The 26,385-nt window shown below is 44.4% G+C and overlaps 1 protein-coding gene across 2 annotated transcripts in view; it reads right to left on the minus strand.

Annotated features, from left to right (window-relative positions):
* Window positions 1-26,385, minus strand: part of SRGAP3 (SLIT-ROBO Rho GTPase activating protein 3) — a 90,928-nt gene that overhangs the window by 49,800 nt on the left and 14,743 nt on the right. The gene's annotated exons all lie outside the window — the stretch shown is intronic.

The raw sequence follows: 26,385 nt of genomic DNA on the forward strand, positions 1-26,385 counted from the left end.
CCGCCAGAGTTCACCTTATTCTTCCTGGTACATGTAAGTGCTGATCTTGCGACACAAATCTTTTTATAAATTCTGCAGTTTTTTCGAAGCAGTCGGGTTGTCCGACGGCCATGCCCCCCCCCCCCCCCCATTTCTGTTGCGGCGCCGATGCGACACAATCGATCTCGTGCGCAAAAACCTGTGGCAATTCAACGCAAAGCGGCGCAAATCAGAAATATTCTGGAAAACCCGACGGAATCGAGGCCGCAGGAACCTTAGTAGTAAATGTTCCCTAATGTGTGAATGCCGCCATAAGATCCAAGACTGGTAAGTATTTTGGAGTCTTCTCTCGGGTCAGATCATCTCTGGTCTGAACTAGGATCTAATAATATTGGGGTCTGCTCCAGGGATTGATAAATTAGGGGTTTGATTGAGAATGTTAGGTCTGGACTGGGGCTGAAGATTATAGCAGTTTGTTCTGGGTTAATATAATCTAGGGGCGTCATTATATAATTTTGGGGTCTGGTCCGGCTTCTGAGAACTAAGCAGTCTGCTCTTGGATCCGTTAATCAAAGGGAATTTGGTGGAGGTGGAGGACCTTTAAAATATCTGGTCTGGGATTTGAGTTTAAAGGGGTTATCCGGGTTTTAAAAATTACTTATGGCCGGGCTGGGGCTATTTAAACATAATAAACATGTACTTACCTCCTCCGGCGGCACCGTGGTCCCTTCGATCCATGCCCCTGTTTGTTTACAGGGGCACGGAAGCTGTGCACAGGGAGCTCCCGGGCCGGGATGTGGCCGGCTCCTCCCATCCGTCCCTATCTCTCAGCGCCGTAAGCGCTGGGAGATGGTGTCGGATGGAAGCTGCCGGCCGGAAGCTCCCTGTGCACCCTTGTAATGAAACCGGCCACAGAGAAGACCGGCCGCGGCGTGGGGCATCGGTGGCGCTGGACGGGGTAAGTACATGTTTATTATTTTTAAATAGCCCTCCCCAGCCCCGCCCTCAGTAATTTTTAAAACCCGGATAACCCCTTTAAGAAGAAGCCCATAAATTAAGTACTTGGGTACTGAATTCATTGTGGGTTCTGGTCTGGGGTCTGACAATTCAGGATTCTTAATGATGGAAAAAATAAATCTAAATATTATCCATATAAATATAACAAGACACAGTAATAATAGGCACAGTAAATAATGGTGAAAGAGGATTCAGAACCCTACATCAACTACAGGTCCTTATGGCTTAGGGTACGGTCACACATGGCACTTGCGTTGTGTTTACAAATGCAGCGCTAGGGTACGGGAATGGGCCTCGGCTGGAACGCATATGGAAATGCAAGTGATCAGTAACACGTTATCGACACAATCGCGTGCACGTAAGTGGGCCTTCCAGTGCACATATCTGGTGCACACAGTTCATGAAGACCAAGATCTGTGCATTATGAATCTGTGGTGCCCTGCACATTAGTGAGGCAAACTGCACATAGTACCCACAGCATCACTAAAGGTAAATCTAATCATTGCGGCACATTTACTAAGACTAGGTGCAGTGTCCTGTGCAGGGGGCGCCGGATTCTGGTGCACGTTCTTCATGAATCTGGTGCCCCCTACACTGCTCCGACAGAGGGCACCACTTTTTTTTGTTGGTGCATCTTTAACATGGGGCGTGCGACACACTTCTGTCGGACTTTGCATGATTAATGTGGTGCGCGGTCCGACTGAGCACCGGACGCCCCCTTCAATGCAATGTCACATGATAACTAAAAAAGTTATATCTCAGCACTAATCCACGGCACCTAGGATACCCTGACATCCTGATATCATCTAAACAGTGAGTTGCTCATATAATGCTGATAGTATTACTGTACTATGTGACCCTGCATCTGTCATCATTCATAGCCAATGTATGGGGCACTATAAGACAATCTAGTCATTCCATACATATTCAACATCTTTACAACGTTGTATCAAATTATCTGATTGTGGAAGGACAATTTAGCAACATCTTGAGTATTTACAAACAATACAGTTCCGCTCGTCCTTAACACCTCAGTTATCTCTAACGAAAAACTATTTTTCACACATTATAGTCTTTTTTTCGGTTACTCTGATTTCTGTACTATTCAAGTTTATGTTGTGACTGGGGCTTTGTACTGTAGACGAGTCCTGGGCTCAGTATTGAGGGGTCTCTGTGTGTGATCTGTGCATCTCTCTATATATCACTGCCTGTGTCACACTGCGGAGAGCTCAGCTGTTCCCATCCAGCTGTAAATCTCACGGCTCAGTGGTGGGACGTCCATCCATCTCCCTGAGCTTCTACTTCCCACATAAACACAATCCTCTAATGTTCTGGGTTCATTACTTTGATATTACTAATGGTCAATGGTCTCATTGCTCGGAGGAATCTATTAATCCCCCGTCTCACTGCAGTCATCTGCACCTGCGGAAGGAGGGAAGGACGAGTGCACAGCCGCCATCAGTAATAGAGAAACCATGGAAGGGTTCTCCTAACATCGGAAATCTTTGGAACAGATATATGGATGAAAAAATATCTAAAATGAAAATGTGGACACACGGTAAAGGGGTCAGAGGAGACGTAAACATGTAAGATAGCAGCAGATGGAGAGTGGCTCTCATGGCCCACAAGTCACAACTTATTTTTATCTTCCTACCAACCTGATGATGTTCAACAGAGAAAAACTATGAAACAATATACAGTATATATAAAACCTGATCATGTCCCCTATAAATGACTAGAAGAGACATAAAACACATGTCTAAAGCCACAATCTCTGTATGTTCTGCACAATGTGGTCCCCTCCCGTTCCGCCATCGTGCCTGCACCCTCCGGCGCTCATGGCGGCCATGACACGACGAGCAGACCTTCCAGAGATGCATGGCGTACGATTGTTACCATGCCAGGCGTTTGCACACAGCCAGATGGAAGCTCGCTAATGAGATAAATCAGTTTTGTCAGCTTCTAATTGGTTTTCCTCTAGCAGACTCTGAGATTATAAACAATGAGCTGGGCAGGGAAAGGGTCAACAGCGAGAGACGAGCAACAGACGTATGGATGGGCGATGGAGAGAGAAAATCCTATAGACTGTGCACAAAGTAGGCAGATCCGGAGCCGGAGATCTGGTGCCCTACTTAGGATGGTCAGTCACCGCCTCATGGGTCTAGCTCAATGTGCACCATCCTTAGACGTTCTTCATCAAAGACCAACTCATAGAAAGGACATGCTTCTCTGAAGACCTACACATGGCCGGTCCACCCCGGATATGCTTCACTAAAAGACCACCCAAGAATATTAGCTGTAGGGAAACTATGGACATACTTGGATGAAGACCATCAATATAAACCAGATACCGGCACTGTGGTAATCTTCTTATATTTCTTATCCATGGCCTTCTTCTTACTAAAATCAACTTGTAAAATGATTCTACTGAGCCTGAAAGGCTTCTGGGGAGGTTCCAAGAGTCCTTCCTTGCTGTAGATTCACAGGCTGTTATCCTGCACGCTCAGCACTTCCCCCTCCCTCTGCCTGATGTAATCTTACTGCAGCATAGAAAAGTTTCTGTACACAGTTGGAGGGGGAAGTGCTCCTGTACAGTGTAACAGCCTGTGAATCTGGAGCACAGAAAGGCTCTGAGAACTCCTACAGTAACATTTCCGAATCGTTAGCATCATTTTTAAAGTTAATTTTAGAAGGGAGGAGGCCATGGATAACAAATATGTCACGGTGCCTGGATCTATGAATACATTTCCCTGGTTTATCATGATGGATTATGATGATAGATTGCCACAATTGATTTACATAAATTAGGACCAACATTGGAAATTATTTTCTAATGGACACCCATTCTTCATATAAATGCTACCCATGGGCATTGTTCATTTTCACCACCCTTAGGCATTCTTGACTAAAGACCACCTTTAAACATGTTTCACTTATAGAGAAGTGTAATCAGACCTTTGTGTATGCTGTTAGTAGCAGCAGGACTGTGAACGATGGATTTATATTCCAGGATTTGCTCTCATCTTGCTGCAACCAGTGTAATGTATTGTCCCTGAAGAGATGTGTAATTAGACCTCACACTGCTGTGCTCTGTGCTCTCTGCAGCCAGTGTTATGTATTGTCCCTAAAGAGATGTGTAATCAGACCTCACACTGCTGTGCTCTGTGCTCTCTGCAGCCAGTGTTATGTATTGTCCCTGGAGAGATGTGTAATCAGACCTCACACTGCTGTGCTTTGTGCTCTGTGCAGCCAGTGTTATGTATTGTCCCTGGAGAGATGTGTAATCAGACCTCACACTGCTGTGCTCTGTGCTCCCTGCAGCCAGTGTTATGTATTGTCCCTGGAGAGATGTGTAATCAGACCTCACACTGCTGTGCTCTGTGCTCTCTGCAGCCAGTGTTATGTATTGTCCCTGGAGAGATGTGTAATCAGACCTCACACTGCTGTGCTCTGTGCTCTCTGCAGCCAGTGTTATGTATTGTCCCTGGAGAGATGTGTAATCAGACCTCACACTGCTGTGCTTTGTGCTCTGTGCAGCCAGTGTTATGTATTGTCCCTGGAGAGATGTGTAATCAGACCTCACACTGCTGCGCTCTGTGCTCTCTGCAGCCAGTGTTATGTATTGTCCCTAAAGAGATGTGTAATCAGACCTCACACTGCTGTGCTCTGTGCTCTCTGCAGCCAGTGTTATGTATTGTCCCTGGAGAGATGTGTAATCAGACCTCACACTGCTGTGCTCTGTGCTCTCTGCAGCCAGTGTTATGTATTGTCCCTGGAGAGATGTGTAATCAGACCTCACACTGCTGTGCTTTGTGCTCTGTGCAGCCAGTGTTATGTATTGTCCCTGGAGAGATGTGTAATCAGACCTCACACTGCTGTGCTCTGTGCTCCCTGCAGCCAGTGTTATGTATTGTCCCTGGAGAGATGTGTAATCAGACCTCACACTGCTGTGCTCTGTGCTCTCTGCAGCCAGTGTTATGTATTGTCCCTGGAGAGATGTGTAATCAGACCTCACACTGCTGTGCTCTGTGCTCTCTGCAGCCAGTGTTATGTATTGTCCCTGGAGAGATGTGTAATCAGACCTCACACTGCTGTGCTTTGTGCTCTGTGCAGCCAGTGTTATGTATTGTCCCTGAAGAGATGTGTAATCAGACCTCACACTGCTGTGCTCTGTGCTCTCTGCAGCCAGTGTTATGTATTGTCCCTAAAGAGATGTGTAATTAGACCTCACACTGCTGTGCTCTGTGCTCTCTGCAGCCAGTGCTATGTATTGTCCCTGGAGAGATGTGTAATCAGACCTCACACTGCTGTGCTCTGTGCTCTCTGCAGCCAGTGTTATGTATTGTCACTGGAGAGATGTGTAATCATACCTCACACTGCTGTGCTCTGTGCTCTCTGCAGCCAGTGTTATGTATTGTCCCTAGAGAGATGTGTAATCATACCTCACACTGCTCTGCTCTGTGCTCCCTGCAGCCAGTGTTATGTATTGTCACTGGAGAGATGTGTAATCAGACCTCACACTGCTGTGCTCTGTGCTCTCTGCAGCCAGTGTTATGTATTGTCCCTGGAGAGATGTGTAATCAGACCTCACACTGCTGTGCTCTGTGCAGCCAGGGTTATGTATTGTCCCTGGAGAGATGTGTAATCAGACCTCACACTGCTGTGCTCTGTGCTCTCTGCAGCCAGTGTTATGTATTGTCCCTGGAGAGATGTGTAATCAGACCTCACACTGCTGTGCTCTGTGCTCTCTGCAGCCAGTGTTATGTATTGTCCCTAAAGAGATGTGTAATCAGACCTCACACTGCTGTGCTCTGTGCTCTCTGCAGCCAGTGTTATGTATTGTCCCTGGAGAGATGTATAATCAGACCTCACACTGCTGTGCTCTGTACTCTCTGCAGCCAGTGTTATGTATTGTCCCTGGAGAGATGTGTAATCAGACCTCACACTGCTGTGCTCTGTACTCTCCACAGCCAGTGTTATGTATTGTCCCTGGAGAGATGTGTAATCAGACCTCACACTGCTGTGCTCTGTGCTCTCTGCAGCCAGTGCTATGTATTGTCCCTGGAGAGATGTGTAATCAGACCTCACACTGCTGTGCTCTGTGCTCTCTGCAGCCAGTGTTATGTATTGTCCCTGGAGAGATGTGTAATCAGACCTCACACTGCTGTGCTCTGTGCTCTCTGCAGCCAGTGTTATGTATTGTCCCTGGAGAGATGTGTAATCAGACATCTAACTTATGTAACTAGACTGCTCCTTATGTCAACAGTGACATAATATTAGGGAATTGTTAGTTCTGTACAGATACAATCCAGCTGAATCGTGGCAATTACCACGAGGGAAGACTTGCTCCTGGGAATGAAGGAGTTAACAGAGCGGGGGGAGAAGTATTTGAGTTAGTGACCCCCGGTTCACGCTATGAGAGATGGAGGGTGCGGTGCAGAATGATAAACAGGACCGAGAGATCTCCTGTCTGCTTCTATATTCTTCCCCTCATTCATCCCTCCGAAAATAACCCATGCGTGTGACGGCTCCGAAACGCGGGGAACAATCATCCCAAACAAAACAATCCCAAATGTATGTAATGAGAAGAGAAATCATTGTCATACTCCCCAAATATACAGCGACACAATACACAGGGAAATGAGGCCCCTACCTCTCATATACCACCACAGCCTGCACATACTATATACTGCACAATGTACTATATACTACCAGCATACACTGCTCATATACCACCACAGCCTGCAGATACTATATACTGCACAATGTACTATATACTACCAGCACACACTGCTCATATACCACCACAGCCTGCAGATACTATATACTGCACAATGTACTATATACTACCAGCATACACTGCTCATATACCACCACAGCCTGCAGATACTATATACTGCACAATGTACTATATACTACCAGCATACACTGCTCATATACCACCACAGCCTGCAGATACTATATACTGCACAATGTACTATATACTACCAGCATACACTGCTCATATACCACCACAGCCTGCACATACTATATACTGCACAATGTACTATATACTACCAGCATACACTGTTCATATACCACCACAGCCTGCAGATACTATATACTGCACAATGTACTATATACTACCAGCATACACTGCTCATATACCACCACAGCCTGCAGATACTATATACTGCACAATGTACTATATACTACCAGCATACACTGCTCATATACCACCACAGCCTGCACATACTATATACTGCACAATGTACTATATACTACCAGCATACACTGCTCATATACCACCACAGGCTGCACATACTATATACTGCACAATGTACTATATACTACCAGCATACACTGCTCATATACCACCACAGCCTGCACATACTATATACTGCACAATGTACTATATACTACCACCCTACACTGCTCATATACCACCACAGCCTGCAGATACTATATACTGCACAATGTACTATATACTACCACCCTACACTGCTCATATACCACCACAGCCTGCACATACTATATACTGCACAATGTACTATATACTACCAGCATACACTGCTCATATACCACCACAGCCTGCAGATACTATATACTGCACAATGTACTATATACTACCACCCTACACTGCTCATATACCACCACAGCCTGCACATACTATATACTGCACAATGTACTATATACTACCAGCATACACTGCTCATATACCACCACAGCCTGCACATACTATATACTGCACAATGTACTATATACTACCAGCATGCACTGCTCATATACCACCACAGCCTGCACATACTATATACTGCACAATGTACTATATACTACCAGCATGCACTGCTCATATACCACCACAGCCTGCACATACTATATACTGCACAATGTACTATATACTACCAGCATACACTGCTCATATACCACCACAGCCTGCAGATACTATATACTGCACAATGTACTATATACTACCAGCATGCACTGCTCATATACCACCACAGCCTGCACATACTATATACTGCACAATGTACTATATACTACCAGCATACACTGCTCATATACCACCACAGCCTGCAGATACTATATACTGCACAATGTACTATATACTACCAGCATACACCGCTCATATACCACCACAGCCTGCAGATACTATATACTGCACAATGTACTATATACTACCAGCATACACCGCTCATATACCACCACAGCCTGCACATACTATATACTGCACAATGTACTATATACTACCAGCATACACTGCTCATATACCACCACAGCCTGCACATACTATATACTGCACAATGTACTATATACTACCAGCATGCACTGCTCATATACCACCACAGCCTGCACATACTATATACTGCACAATGTACTATATACTACCAGCATACACTGCTCATATACCACCACAGCCTGCACATACTATATACTGCACAATGTACTATATACTACCATCATGCACTGCTCATATACCACCACAGCCTGCACATACTATATACTGCACAATGTACTATATACTACCAGCATACACCGCTCATATACCACCACAGCCTGCAGATACTATATACTGCACAATGTACTATATACTACCAGCATACACCGCTCATATACCACCACAGCCTGCACATACTATATACTGCACAATGTACTATATACTACCAGCATACACTGCTCATATACCACCACAGCCTGCAGATACTATATACTGCACAATGTACTATATACTACCAGCATACACTGCTCATATACCACCACAGCCTGCAGATACTATATACTGCACAATGTACTATATACTACCAGCATACACTGCTCATATACCACCACAGCCTGCAGATACTATATACTGCACAATGTACTATATACTACCAGCATACACTGCTCATATACCACCACAGCCTGCAGGTACTATATACTGCACAATGTACTATATACTACCAGCATGCACTGCTCATATACCACCACAGCCTGCACATACTATATACTGCACAATGTACTATATACTACCAGCATACACTGCTCATATACCACTACAGCCTGCACATACTATATACTGCACAATGTACTATATACTACCAGCATACACTGCTCATATACCACCACAGCCTGCAGATACTATATACTGCACAATGTACTATATACTACCACCCTACACTGCTCATATACCACCACAGCCTGCAGATACTATATACTGCACAATGTACTATATACTACCACCCTACACTGCTCATATACCACCACAGCCTGCACATACTATATACTGCACAATGTACTATATACTACCAGCATACACTGCTCATATACCACCACAGCCTGCAGATACTATATACTGCACAATGTACTATATACTACCACCCTACACTGCTCATATACCACCACAGCCTGCACATACTATATACTGCACAATGTACTATATACTACCAGCATACACTGCTCATATACCACCACAGCCTGCACATACTATATACTGCACAATGTACTATATACTACCAGCATGCACTGCTCATATACCACCACAGCCTGCACATACTATATACTGCACAATGTACTATATACTACCAGCATGCACTGCTCATATACCACCACAGCCTGCACATACTATATACTGCACAATGTACTATATACTACCAGCATACACTGCTCATATACCACCACAGCCTGCAGATACTATATACTGCACAATGTACTATATACTACCAGCATGCACTGCTCATATACCACCACAGCCTGCACATACTATATACTGCACAATGTACTATATACTACCAGCATGCACTGCTCATATACCACCACAGCCTGCAGATACTATATACTGCACAATGTACTATATACTACCAGCATACACTGCTCATATACCACCACAGCCTGCAGATACTATATACTGCACAATGTACTATATACTACCAGCATACACTGCTCATATACCACCACAGCCTGCAGATACTATATACTGCACAATGTACTATATACTACCAGCATACACTGCTCATATACCACCACAGCCTGCAGATACTATATACTGCACAATGTACTATATACTACCAGCATACACTGCTCATATACCACCACAGCCTGCAGATACTATATACTGCACAATGTACTATATACTACCAGCATACACTGCTCATATACCACCACAGCCTGCAGATACTATATACTGCACAATGTACTATATACTACCAGCATACACTGCTCATATACCACCACAGCCTGCACATACTATATACTGCACAATGTACTATATACTACCAGCATGCACTGCTCATATACCACCACAGCCTGCACATACTATATACTGCACAATGTACTATATACTACCAGCATACACTGCTCATATACCACCACAGCCTGCACATACTATATACTGCACAATGTACTATATACTACCATCATGCACTGCTCATATACCACCACAGCCTGCACATACTATATACTGCACAATGTACTATATACTACCAGCATACACTGCTCATATACCACCACAGCCTGCAGATACTATATACTGCACAATGTACTATATACTACCAGCATACACCGCTCATATACCACCACAGCCTGCACATACTATATACTGCACAATGTACTATATACTACCAGCATACACCGCTCATATACCACCACAGCCTGCACATACTATATACTGCACAATGTACTATATACTACCAGCATACACTGCTCATATACCACCACAGCCTGCAGATACTATATACTGCACAATGTACTATATACTACCAGCATACACTGCTCATATACCACCACAGCCTGCAGATACTATATACTGCACAATGTACTATATACTACCAGCATACACTGCTCATATACCACCACAGCCTGCAGATACTATATACTGCACAATGTACTATATACTACCAGCATACACTGCTCATATACCACCACAGCCTGCAGATACTATATACTGCACAATGTACTATATACTACCAGCATACACTGCTCATATACCACCACAGCCTGCAGGTACTATATACTGCACAATGTACTATATACTACCAGCATGCACTGCTCATATACCACCACAGCCTGCACATACTATATACTGCACAATGTACTATATACTACCAGCATACACTGCTCATATACCACTACAGCCTGCACATACTATATACTGCACAATGTACTATATACTACCAGCATACACTGCTCATATACCACCACAGCCTGCACATACTATATACTGCACAATGTACTATATACTACCAGCATACACTGCTCATATACCACCACAGCCTGCACATACTATATACTGCACAATGTACTATATACTACCAGCATACACTGCTCATATACCACCACAGCCTGCACATACTATATACTGCACAATGTACTATATACTACCAGCATGCACTGCTCATATACCACCACAGCCTGCACATACTATATACTGCACAATGTACTATATACTACCAGCATACACTGCTCATATACCACCACAGCCTGCACATACTATATACTGCACAATGTACTATATACTACCAGCATACACTGCTCATATACCACCACAGCCTGCACATACTATATACTGCACAATGTACTATATACTACCAGCATACACCGCTCATATACCACCACAGCCTGCAGATACTATATACTGCACAATGTACTATATACTACCAGCATACACTGCTCATATACCACCACAGCCTGCAGATACTATATACTGCACAATGTACTATATACTACCAGCACACACTGCTCATATACCACCACAGCCTGCAGATACTATATACTGCACAATGTACTATATACTACCAGCATACACTGCTCATATACCACCACAGCCTGCAGATACTATATACTGCACAATGTACTATATACTACCAGCATACACTGCTCATATACCACCACAGCCTGCAGGTACTATATATACTGCACAATGTACTATATACTACCAGCATGCACTGCTCATATACCACCACAGCCTGCACATACTATATACTGCACAATGTACTATATACTACCAGCATACACCGCTCATATACCACCACAGCCTGCACATACTATATACTGCACAATGTACTATATACTACCAGCATGCACTGCTCATATACCACTACAGCCTGCACATACTATATACTGCACAATGTACTATATACTACCACCCTACACTGCTCATATACCACTACAGCCTGCAGATACTATATACTGCACAATGTACTATATACTACCAGCATACACTGCTCATATACCACTACAGCCTGCACATACTATATACTGCACAATGTACTATATACTACCACCCTACACTGCTCATATACCACCACAGCCTGCACATACTATATACTGCACAATGTACTATATACTACCAGCATGCACTGCTCATATACCACCACAGCCTGCACATACTATATACTGCACAATGTACTATATACTACCAGCATGCACTGCTCATATACCACCACAGCCTGCACATACTATATACTGCACAATGTACTATATACTACCAGCATACACTGCTCATATACCACCACAGCCTGCAGATACTATATACTGCACAATGTACTATATACTACCAGCATGCACTGCTCATATACCACCACAGCCTGCACATACTATATACTGCACAATGTACTATATACTACCAGCATGCACTGCTCATATACCACCACAGCCTGCAGATACTATATACTGCACAATGTACTATATACTACCAGCATACACTGCTCATATACCACCACAGCCTGCAGATACTATATACTGCACAATGTACTATATACTACCAGCATACACCGCTCATATACCACCACAGCCTGCACATACTATATACTGCACAATGTACTATATACTACCAGCATACACTGCTCATATACCACCACAGCCTGCACATACTATATACTGCACAATGTACTATATACTACCAGCATGCACTGCTCATATACCACCACAGCCTGCACATACTATATACTGCACAATGTACTATATACTACCAGCATACACTGCTCATATACCACCACAGCCTGCACATACTATATACTGCACAATGTACTATATACTACCATCATGCACTGCTCATATACCACCACAGCCTGCACATACTATATACTGCACAATGTACTATATACTACCAGCATACACTGCTCATATACCACCACAGCCTGCAGATACTATATACTGCACAATGTACTATATACTACCAGCATACACCGCTCATATACCACCACAGCCTGCACATACTATATACTGCACAATGTACTATATACTACCAGCATACACTGCTCATATACCACCACAGCCTGCAGATACTATATACTGCACAATGTACTATATACTACCAGCATACACTGCTCATATACCACCACAGCCTGCAGATACTATATACTGCACAATGTACTATATACTACCAGCATACACTGCTCATATACCACTACAGCCTGCACATACTATATACTGCACAATGTACTATATACTACCAGCATACACTGCTCATATACCACCACAGCCTGCAGGTACTATATACTGCACAATGTACTATATACTACCAGCATGCACTGCTCATATACCACCACAGCCTGCACATACTATATACTGCACAATGTACTATATACTACCAGCATACACTGCTCATATACCACTACAGCCTGCACATACTATATACTGCACAATGTACTATATACTACCAGCATACACTGCTCATATACCACCACAGCCTGCACATACTATATACTGCACAATGTACTATATACTACCAGCATACACTGCTCATATACCACCACAGCCTGCACATACTATATACTGCACAATGTACTATATACTACCAGCATACACTGCTCATATACCACCACAGCCTGCAGATACTATATACTGCACAATGTACTATATACTACCAGCATGCACTGCTCATATACCACCACAGCCTGCACATACTATATACTGCACAATGTACTATATACTACCAGCATACACTGCTCATATACCACCACAGCCTGCACATACTATATACTGCACAATGTACTATATACTACCAGCATACACTGCTCATATACCACCACAGCCTGCACATACTATATACTGCACAATGTACTATATACTACCAGCATACACCGCTCATATACCACCACAGCCTGCAGATACTATATACTGCACAATGTACTATATACTACCAGCACACACTGCTCATATACCACCACAGCCTGCACATACTATATACTGCACAATGTACTATATACTACCAGCATACACTGCTCATATACCACCACAGCCTGCAGATACTATATACTGCACAATGTACTATATACTACCAGCATACACTGCTCATATACCACCACAGCCTGCACATACTATATACTGCACAATGTACTATATACTACCAGCATACACTGCTCATATACCACCACAGCCTGCAGATACTATATACTGCACAATGTACTATATACTACCAGCATGCACTGCTCATATACCACCACAGCCTGCACATACTATATACTGCACAATGTACTATATACTACCAGCATACACCGCTCATATACCACCACAGCCTGCACATACTATATACTGCACAATGTACTATATACTACCAGCATACACTGCTCATATACCACCACAGCCTGCACATACTATATACTGCACAATGTACTATATACTACCAGCATACACTGCTCATATACCACCACAGCCTGCACATACTATATACTGCACAATGTACTATATACTACCAGCATACACTGCTCATATACCACCACAGCCTGCACATACTATATACTGCACAATGTACTATATACTACCAGCATGCACTGCTCATATACCACCACAGCCTGCACATACTATATACTGCACAATGTACTATATACTACCAGCATACACTGCTCATATACCACCACAGCCTGCACATACTATATACTGCACAATGTACTATATACTACCAGCATACACTGCTCATATACCACCACAGCCTGCACATACTATATACTGCACAATGTACTATATACTACCAGCATACACTGCTCATATACCACCACAGCCTGCACATACTATATACTGCACAATGTACTATATACTACCAGCACACACTGCTCATATACCACCACAGCCTGCACATACTATATACTGCACAATGTACTATATACTACCAGCATACACTGCTCATATACCACCACAGCCTGCACATACTATATACTGCACAATGTACTATATACTACCAGCATACACTGCTCATATACCACCACAGCCTGCACATACTATATACTGCACAATGTACTATATACTACCAGCATACACTGCTCATATACCACCACAGCCTGCAGATACTATATACTGCACAATGTACTATATACTACCAGCATACACTGCTCATATACCACCACAGCCTGCAGGTACTATATACTGCACAATGTACTATATACTACCAGCATGCACTGCTCATATACCACCACAGCCTGCACATACTATATACTGCACAATGTACTATATACTACCAGCATACACCGCTCATATACCACCACAGCCTGCACATACTATATACTGCACAATGTACTATATACTACCAGCATGCACTGCTCATATACCACTACAGCCTGCACATACTATATACTGCACAATGTACTATATACTACCACCCTACACTGCTCATATACCACTACAGCCTGCAGATACTATATACTGCACAATGTACTATATACTACCAGCATACACTGCTCATATACCACTACAGCCTGCACATACTATATACTGCACAATGTACTATATACTACCACCCTACACTGCTCATATACCACTACAGCCTGCAGATACTATATACTGCACAATGTACTATATACTACCAGCATGCACTGCTCATATACCACCACAGCCTGCAGATACTATATACTGCACAATGTACTATATACTACCAGCATACACTGCTCATATACCACCACAGCCTGCACATACTATATACTGCACAATGTACTATATACTACCAGCATACACTGCTCATATACCACCACAGCCTGCAGATACTATATACTGCACAATGTACTATATACTACCAGCATACACTGCTCATATACCACCACAGCCTGCAGATACTATATACTGCACAATGTACTATATACTACCAGCATACACTGCTCATATACCACCACAGCCTGCAGATACTATATACTGCACAATGTACTATATACTACCAGCATACACTGCTCATATACCACCACAGCCTGCACATACTATATACTGCACAATGTACTATATACTACCAGCATACACCGCTCATATACCACCACAGCCTGCACATACTATATACTGCACAATGTACTATATACTACCAGCATACACCGCTCATATACCACCACAGCCTGCACATACTATATACTGCACAATGTACTATATACTACCAGCATACACTGCTCATATACCACCACAGCCTGCAGATACTATATACTGCACAGTGTACTATATACTACCAGCATACACTGCTCATATACCACCACAGCCTGCAGATACTATATACTGCACAATGTACTATATACTACCAGCGTACACTGCTCATATACCACCACAGCCTGCAGATACTATATACTGCACAGTGTACTATATACTACCAGCATACACTGCTCATATACCACCACAGCCTGCAGATACTATATACTGCACAATGTACTATATACTACCAGCATACACTGCTCATATACCACCACAGCCTGCACATACTATATACTGCACAATGTACTATATACTACCAGCATACACTGCTCATATACCACCACAGCCTGCACATACTATATACTGCACAATGTACTATATACTACCAGCATACACTGCTCATATACCACCACAGCCTGCAGATACTATATACTGCACAATGTACTATATACTACCAGCACACACTGCTCATATACCACCACAGCCTGCACATACTATATACTGCACAATGTACTATATACTACCAGCATACACTGCTCATATACCACCACAGCCTGCACATACTATATACTGCACAATGTACTATATATTACCAGCATACACTGCTCATATACCACCACAGCCTGCACATACTATATACTGCACAATGTACTATATACTACCTGCATACACTGCTCGTGTACCACCACAGCCTGCACATACTATATACTGCACAATGTACTATATACTACCAGCATACACTGCTCATATACCACTACAGCCTGAAGATACTATATACTACACAATGTACTATATACTACCAGCATACACTGCTCATATACCACCACAGCCTGCAGATACTATATACTGCACAATGTACTATATACTACCAGCATACACTGCTCATATACCACCACAGCCTGCAGATACTATATACTGCACAATGTACTATATACTACCAGCATACACTGCTCATATACCACCACAGCCTGCAGATACTATATACTGCACAATGTACTATATACTACCAGCATACACTGCTCATATACCACCACAGCCTGCAGATACTATATACTGCACAATGTACTATATACTACCAGCATACACTGCTCATATACCACCACAGCCTGCAGGTACTATATACTGCACAATGTACTATATACTACCAGCATGCACTGCTCATATACCACCACAGCCTGCAGATACTATATACTGCACAATGTACTATATACTACCAGCATACACTGCTCATATACCACCACAGCCTGCACATACTATATACTGCACAATGTACTATATACTACCAGCATACACTGCTCATATACCACCACAGCCTGCAGATACTATATACTGCACAATGTACTATATACTACCAGCATACACTGCTCATATACCACCACAGCCTGCAGGTACTATATACTGCACAATGTACTATATACTACCAGCATACACTGCTCATATACCACCACAGCCTGCACATACTATATACTGCACAATGTACTATATACTACCAGCATACACTGCTCATATACCACCACAGCCTGCAGATACTATATACTGCACAATGTACTATATACTACCACCCTACACTGCTCATATACCACTACAGCCTGCAGATACTATATACTGCACAATGTACTATATACTACCAGCATACACTGCTCATATACCACCACAGCCTGCACATACTATATACTGCACAATGTACTATATACTACCAGCATACACTGCTCATATACCACCACAGCCTGCAGATACTATATACTGCACAATGTACTATATACTACCAGCATACACTGCTCATATACCACCACAGCCTGCAGATACTATATACTGCACAATGTACTATATACTACCACCCTACACTGCTCATATACCACTACAGCCTGCAGATACTATATACTGCACAATGTACTATATACTACCAGCATACACCGCTCATATACCACCACAGCCTGCACATACTATATACTGCACAATGTACTATATACTACCAGCATACACTGCTCATATACCACCACAGCCTGCACATACTATATACTGCACAATGTACTATATACTACCAGCATACACTGCTCATATACCACTACAGCCTGCAGATACTATATACTGCACAATGTACTATATACTACCAGCATACACTGCTCATATACCACCACAGCCTGCAGATACTATATACTGCACAATGTACTATATACTACCAGCATACACTGCTCATATACCACCACAGCCTGCAGATACTATATACTGCACAATGTACTATATACTACCAGCATACACTGCTCATATACCACCACAGCCTGCAGATACTATATACTGCACAATGTACTATATACTACCAGCATACACTGCTCATATACCACCACAGCCTGCACATACTATATACTGCACAATGTACTATATACTACCAGCATACACCGCTCATATACCACCACAGCCTGCACATACTATATACTGCACAATGTACTATATACTACCAGCATACACCGCTCATATACCACCACAGCCTGCAGATACTATATACTGCACAGTGTACTATATACTACCAGCATACACCGCTCATATACCACCACAGCCTGCACATACTATATACTGCACAATGTACTATATACTACCAGCATGCACTGCTCATATACCACCACAGCCTGCAGATACTATATACTGCACAATGTACTATATACTACCAGCATACACTGCTCATATACCACCACAGCCTGCACATACTATATACTGCACAATGTACTATATACTACCAGCATACACTGCTCATATACCACCACAGCCTGCAGATACTATATACTGCACAATGTACTATATACTACCAGCATACACTGCTCATATACCACCACAGCCTGCACATACTATATACTGCACAATGTACTATATACTACCAGCATACACTGCTCATATACCACTACAGCCTGCACATACTATATACTGCACAATGTACTATATACTACCAGCATACACTGCTCATATACCACCACAGCCTGCAGATACTATATACTGCACAATGTACTATATACTACCAGCACACACTGCTCATATACCACCACAGCCTGCAGATACTATATACTGCACAATGTACTATATACTACCAGCACACACTGCTCATATACCACCACAGCCTGCAGATACTATATACTGCACAGTGTACTATATACTACCAGCATACACTGCTCATACACCACCACAGCCTGCACATACTATATACTGCACAATGTACTATATACTACCAGCATACACTGCTCCGATTACAGGAACTTGTCTTACCCACCATATACAATGCCATCACCTCCACCATTGCACAAATAATATGCTGTGCACTACCTAGGTAACAGTGCCATACAACAGTGGTTCCTCACACTGCTGTGCTCCTAGTTCTGTGTACTGTGGAAAGTATTTGTTAAGGCTTGTACATTCACACTGTAGTAACCCCAGGAATTACGACTTCTCTCCCCTCCCCTTCCTTAACACGACCTCCACGTCAAGTGGGTGGGAAGAGGCATGGAATGGGCCGGCACATAAGCTGTAGCCTTCACCAGTTCCTGACGCAGGTTTTAATCGCAAATCTACGCCAGGCCGGAGTCTCTTATAATATTCGGGGCAATATACAGGGTGGGGCGCATAGCATGAGCCGGCACACCATAAATTCCCCTGAGGGGCTACACAGCCTCTCCCCTCTGGTTTGAGTAAAATTCTGTAGCCCAAGACTAATTCAATACTAGGGGAGCAGTGGGGGGACTTGAAGAGCAGCCAAATGCAGAGAACTAAGTGCATTACAGTGTAAGGACACGTCCTTAGTGTAGTGGAGCTACAATCCTGGAATATAAATCCATATATCACAGTCCTGCTGCTACTAACAAAATAGATAATAGTCTGATAATGCATCTATCCACAGACAAGCAGCAGCCTGCAAAATGCAGACATCCCACCATCCCAAACATCCCACTGCATTTGGAGTAGCTACAATCCTGGAATATGTCTATATATCACAGTCCTGCTGCTACTAACATAAACAATGGTTTGATTACACATCTCTCCAGGGACACACCTGCTGATGGCTTCTCTTTGGTCTGTGCACTGAGCCCCTTGGCTTTCCACTGCAAACCTGAACCACCATTATTCTGCAGTGGAAACCATTCAGGTCCTCGGATAGTTCTGTTCTGCACAGATTCTCCGCCCCTGAGGGGTTTAACGTTGGGTCACAGTTACAGGTCCAGAAATACCAAAATTACAGCGGAGAGAGTGCAGCGGCGCTGGTATTTAAGGAACAGAAGCAGCAAAGACTAAGGCTTCATGAATATTTCATCTTCCAGGGCAGAGAAGAGGGGCCGCTCTGTGCGAGTCCTGCAGCCATCTGCCTGCCGCTCACAGATATATTTAGAATAGAAATGTCAGCACATCTCGGAGGATCTGTCTGATCCTCACTCGTCAGTGTGCACGGGGCTGTACAGTCAGATAAGCGGCGCCTCCTCTAACAGTACAGGAACGAGGAACAACGTGTAGCCACAACCTGGAAATAGATGAGATCTTCTACACCGTCACAATGTGTTACATAGTAACACATCACAGCTTCTATACAACTGTGAGCACAATGTCAGCAGGCAGCACCGAAAGCTCCTGTAAGGCACCGTAATGTGTGCAGGATCAGGGCCCCAGCTGTAATGTGTGGTTATTACTGGGGATGTAACATATACAATGGCCGTGGTGAGAGCACCTTGCTCCAGGGAACTCCATATGGGTGGAGGGACCCTTTAGGCTTTCACATATTCTCTGCACAGTCAGCACTGCCTCGTATCATCGCCCACACTATGAGCCTATGCCGAGGAATGTGACAGAACGGCTATAATGGCCAGGAGACTGTAATAAGCAAGGTGTCCCGCACACCAAATATGCCACGCCAGAGGAGATCCTCAGAGATGAAGGGGGCTGTGATGCCCTCATTTGTTATTGGAATTCCCCTTTAAGGCTGTGGCCATACATAATGGATACACACACACACTTAAAGGGTTTCACCAAATTAGAAAAACATAGAGGTCAGTATTTGAAAGTTATCTGTAATCTAGTAATTAAATAAAAAAAGTAAAGCTCATATATTATATACAGTCATTACAAACAGAGGGAACTTTTTCAAGTATTTATTTATGTTGATGATTCTAGCTACAGAGAAGGATCAGCTGATGGCACTGCAGAGGTGTTATGGCACGGAGGGACCAGCTGATGGTGCTGCAGAGGTGTTATGGAATGGAGGGACCAGCTGATGGCGCTGCAGAGGTGTTATGGCATGGAAGGTACAGCTGATGGTGCTGCAGAGGTGTTATGGCATGGAGGGACCAGCTGATGGCGCTGCAGAGGTGTTATGGCATGGAGGGATCCGCTGATGGCGCTGCAGAGGTGTAATGGCCTGGAGGGGATCAGCTGATGGCACGGCAGAGGTGTTATGGCATGGAGGGATCAGCTTATGGCACTGCAGAGGTGTTATGGCATGGAGGGATCAGCTAATGCTTCTGCAGAGGTGTTATGGCATGGAAGGTACAGCTGATAGCGCTGCAGAGGTGTTATGGCATGGAGGTATCAGCTGATGGTGCTGAAGAGGTGTTATGGCATGGAGGGACCAGCTGATGGCACTGCAGAGGTGTTATGGCATGGAGGTATTAGCTGATGGTGCTGCAGAGGTGTTATGGCATGGAAGGTACAGCTGATAGCGCTGCAGAGGTGTTATGGCATGGAGGGACCAGCTGATGGTACTGCAGAGGTGTTATGGCATGGAGGCATCAGCTGATGGTGCTGCAGAGGTGTTATGGCATGGAAGGTACAGCTGATAGCGCTGCAGAGGTGTTATGGCATGGAGGGACCAGCTGATGGAGCTGCAGAGGTGTTATGGCATGGAGGGACCAGCTGATGGTACTGCAGAGGTGTTATGGCATGGAGGGACCAGCTGATGGCCCTGCAGAGGTGTTATGGCATGGAAGGACAAGCTGATGGCGCTGCAGAGGTGTTATGGCATGGAGGGACCAGCTGATGGAGCTGCAGAGGTGTTATGGCATGGAGGGACAAGCTGATGGCGCTGCAGAGGTGTTATGGCATGGAGGGTACAGCTAATGCTTCTGCAGAGGTGTTATGGCATGGAGGGATCAGCTGATGGCACTGCAGAGGTGTTATGGCACGGAGGGACCAGCTGATGGCGCTGCAGAGGTGTTAATGAAAATTCCATCTCCAAAAAGCTTTCTGGCAGAAGGAAGCATGAAGTGCTTAATCTTCTGGCAGACGCTGTCCTGACTTTGGTCTTGATAAAATCCAGTGGACCTTCAACAGCAGATAACATGGACCTGAAACCATCAATGATAGTGGAAACTCACACTAGACCTCAAGCTGTCTCTCTTCCACCAGACTCTGGGACCTCAATTTCCAAATGAAATGGAGAATTTACTTCCATATGAAAACACCTTGGGCACTGAGAACAGTCCATCTCTTCTTCTCCTTGGCCCAGGTAAGAGGCTTCTGGCGATGTCCAATGGTCAGGAGTGGAGACACATGGATGCGACACTTGTAGGCCGTGTCCTGGATACGTCTGTGTGAGGTGGCTCTTGTAGCACTGACCCGAGCAGCGTCCACTCCTTGTGAATCTCCCCCACATTTTTGAATGGCCTTTTCTTAACAATCCTATCACGGCTGCGGTTATCCCGGTGCTTGTGCATCTTTTTCTATCACACTTTTTCCTTCCTCCCTTTCCATTCATATGCGATCATACAGCACTGTGTGAACAGTGACTCCTGGACATCTGTCAAGTCAGCAGTCTCGCCCATGATTGTGTCGCCTACTGAACCAGACTAAGAGACCCTTAGGAAGCTTTTACAGATGTTTTGGGTTGATTATTCTTACAACTTTTGGGTTTTTCTTGGTTGTAGCCATAAACATTAACATAAAAACACTTGAGAAAGTTCCCTCTGTTTGTGGTGACTCCATATAATATAATAAAGTTTAACTATTTGAGTTGGATTACTAAAAAAAACTATTTTTGCTATTGAATTGTAAAGTCCTTGTATATGAGGAAGATTCTCCTCCCGCTGTTAGTTCTAAGAAAGATGCAGCATAATTGTCATTGACCCAGTGACTACTTTGTTGGAGACTATCATGGCGGCCATGTTGGTTGCCACCCACATAAACATCCGAGCATCTGCTAATAATGTGGCAGTAGAGGACGAGTCACGGGCTGGATGTAATATTTATCTCAGTGGGAAGCGCCTGTAATATCTCAGACCCCACCCTATAATCAAGTGTGAGGGGCTCTGCGCCCCAGGGTCCATTGTCCTCCCCCGGACTAATCATGGGATAGAATGGCGAGTATTCAGCTCCTGCGCCGGGCAGCGCTCCAGCCTCCGCTATCTAATCTCCATCCTCAGGCTCCCGAATCCCCGCGCCCCGTCGCACATCCTCCTCCTCGACGCAACCTTTTAGGAAAGGGATTTGCATATTAAGTGTCATTGTTCAAAGCGGCGAGACTCCGATCCCGATCTGCAAGACGCTCTGCAGCTTAACCTGAAAATGAGGTAAGTTACTGCAGAAGTCAAGCTCAAGACGCTCTGCAGCTTAACCTGAAAATGAGGTAAGTTACTGCAGAAGTCAAGCTCAGGACGCTCCATCTGTGGGATAGAGGGGTCCATGTGGCCCCAGGACCTCCTGCACTCTACTGTGTCCAAGTCATATCTGTTTTGGTGGAAAGCTTGGTGACAAACAACATGACAGCCCCAATTATACAAGGGATCTATACAGACCCCAGACCATACCCTTCATCTATACAGACCCCAGACCATACCCTTCATCTATACAGACCACAGACCGTACCCTTCATCTATACAGACCCCAGACCGTACCCTTCATCTATACAGACCCCAGACCATACCCTTCATCTATAAGGACCCCAGACCATACCCTTCATCTATAAGGACCCCAGACCATACCCTTCATTTATACAGACCCCAGACCATACCCTTCATCTATACAGACCCCAGACCATACCCGTCATCTATACAGACCCCAGACCATACCCGTCATCTATACAGACCCCAGACCATACCCTTCATCTATAAGGACCCCAGACCATACCCTTCATCTATAAGGACCCCAGACCATACCCGTCATCTATACAGACCCTAGACCATACCCGTCATCTATACAGACCCCAGACCATACCCGTCATCTATACAGACCCCAGACCATACCCTTCATCTATAAGGACCCCAGACCATACCCTTCATCTATAAGGACCCCAGACCATACCCTTCATCTATAAGGACCCCAGACCATAACATTCATCTATACAGACCCCAGACCATACCCTTCATCTATACAGACCCCAGACCATACCCGTCATCTATACAGACCCCAGACCATACCCGTCATCTATACAGACCCCAGACCATACCCGTCATCTATACAGACCCCAGACCATACCCTTCATCTATACAGACCCCAGACCATACCCTTCATCTATACAGACCCCAGACCATACCCGTCATCTATACAGACCCCAGACCATACCCGTCATCTATACAGACCCCAGACCATACCCTTCATCTATAAGGACCCCAGACCATACCCTTCATCTATAAGGACCCCAGACCATACCCTTCATCTATAAGGACCCCAGACCATAACATTCATCTGTACAGACCCCAGACCATACCCTTCATCTGTACAGACCCCAGACCATACCCTTCATCTATACAGACCCCAGACCATACCCTTCATCTATACAGACCCCAGACCATACCCGTCATCTATACAGACCCCAGACCATACCCTTCATCTATAAGGACCCCAGACCATACCCTTCATCTATAAGGACCCCAGACCATAACATTCATCTATACAGACCCCAGACCATACCCTTCATCTATACAGACCCCAGACCATACCCTTCATCTATACAGACCCCAGACCATACCCTTCATCTATACAGACCCCAGACCATACCCTTCATCTATAAGGACCCCAGACCATACCCTTCATCTATAAGGACCCCAGACCATACCCTTCATCTATAAGGACCCCAGACCATACCCTTCATCTATAAGGACCCCAGACCATACCCTTCATTTATACAGACCCCAGACCATACCCTTCATCTATACAGACCCCAGACCATACCCGTCATCTATACAGACCCCAGACCATACCCGTCATCTATACAGACCCCAGACCATACCCTTCATCTATAAGGACCCCAGACCATACCCTTCATCTATAAGGACCCCAGACCATACCCGTCATCTATACAGACCCTAGACCATACCCGTCATCTATACAGACCCCAGACCATACCCTTCATCTATAAGGACCCCAGACCATACCCTTCATCTATAAGGACCCCAGACCATACCCTTCATCTATAAGGACCCCAGACCATAACATTCATCTATACAGACCCCAGACCATACCCTTCATCTATACAGACCCCAGACCATACCCGTCATCTATACAGACCCCAGACCATACCCGTCATCTATACAGACCCCAGACCATACCCGTCATCTATACAGACCCCAGACCATACCCTTCATCTATACAGACCCCAGACCATACCCTTCATCTATACAGACCCCAGACCATACCCGTCATCTATACAGACCCCAGACCATACCCGTCATCTATACAGACCCCAGACCATACCCTTCATCTATAAGGACCCCAGACCATACCCTTCATCTATAAGGACCCCAGACCATACCCTTCATCTATAAGGACCCCAGACCATAACATTCATCTATACAGACCCCAGACCATACCCTTCATCTGTACAGACCCCAGACCATACCCTTCATCTATACAGACCCCAGACCATACCCTTCATCTATACAGACCCCAGACCATACCCGTCATCTATACAGACCCCAGACCATACCCTTCATCTATAAGGACCCCAGACCATACCCTTCATCTATAAGGACCCCAGACCATAACATTCATCTATACAGACCCCAGACCATACCCTTCATCTATACAGACCCCAGACCATACCCTTCATCTATACAGACCCCAGACCATACCTTCATCTATACAGACCACAGACTG

Source organism: Engystomops pustulosus, chromosome 10 (assembly GCF_040894005.1).
Source record: "Engystomops pustulosus chromosome 10, aEngPut4.maternal, whole genome shotgun sequence".
NCBI lineage: Eukaryota > Metazoa > Chordata > Amphibia > Anura > Leptodactylidae > Engystomops > Engystomops pustulosus.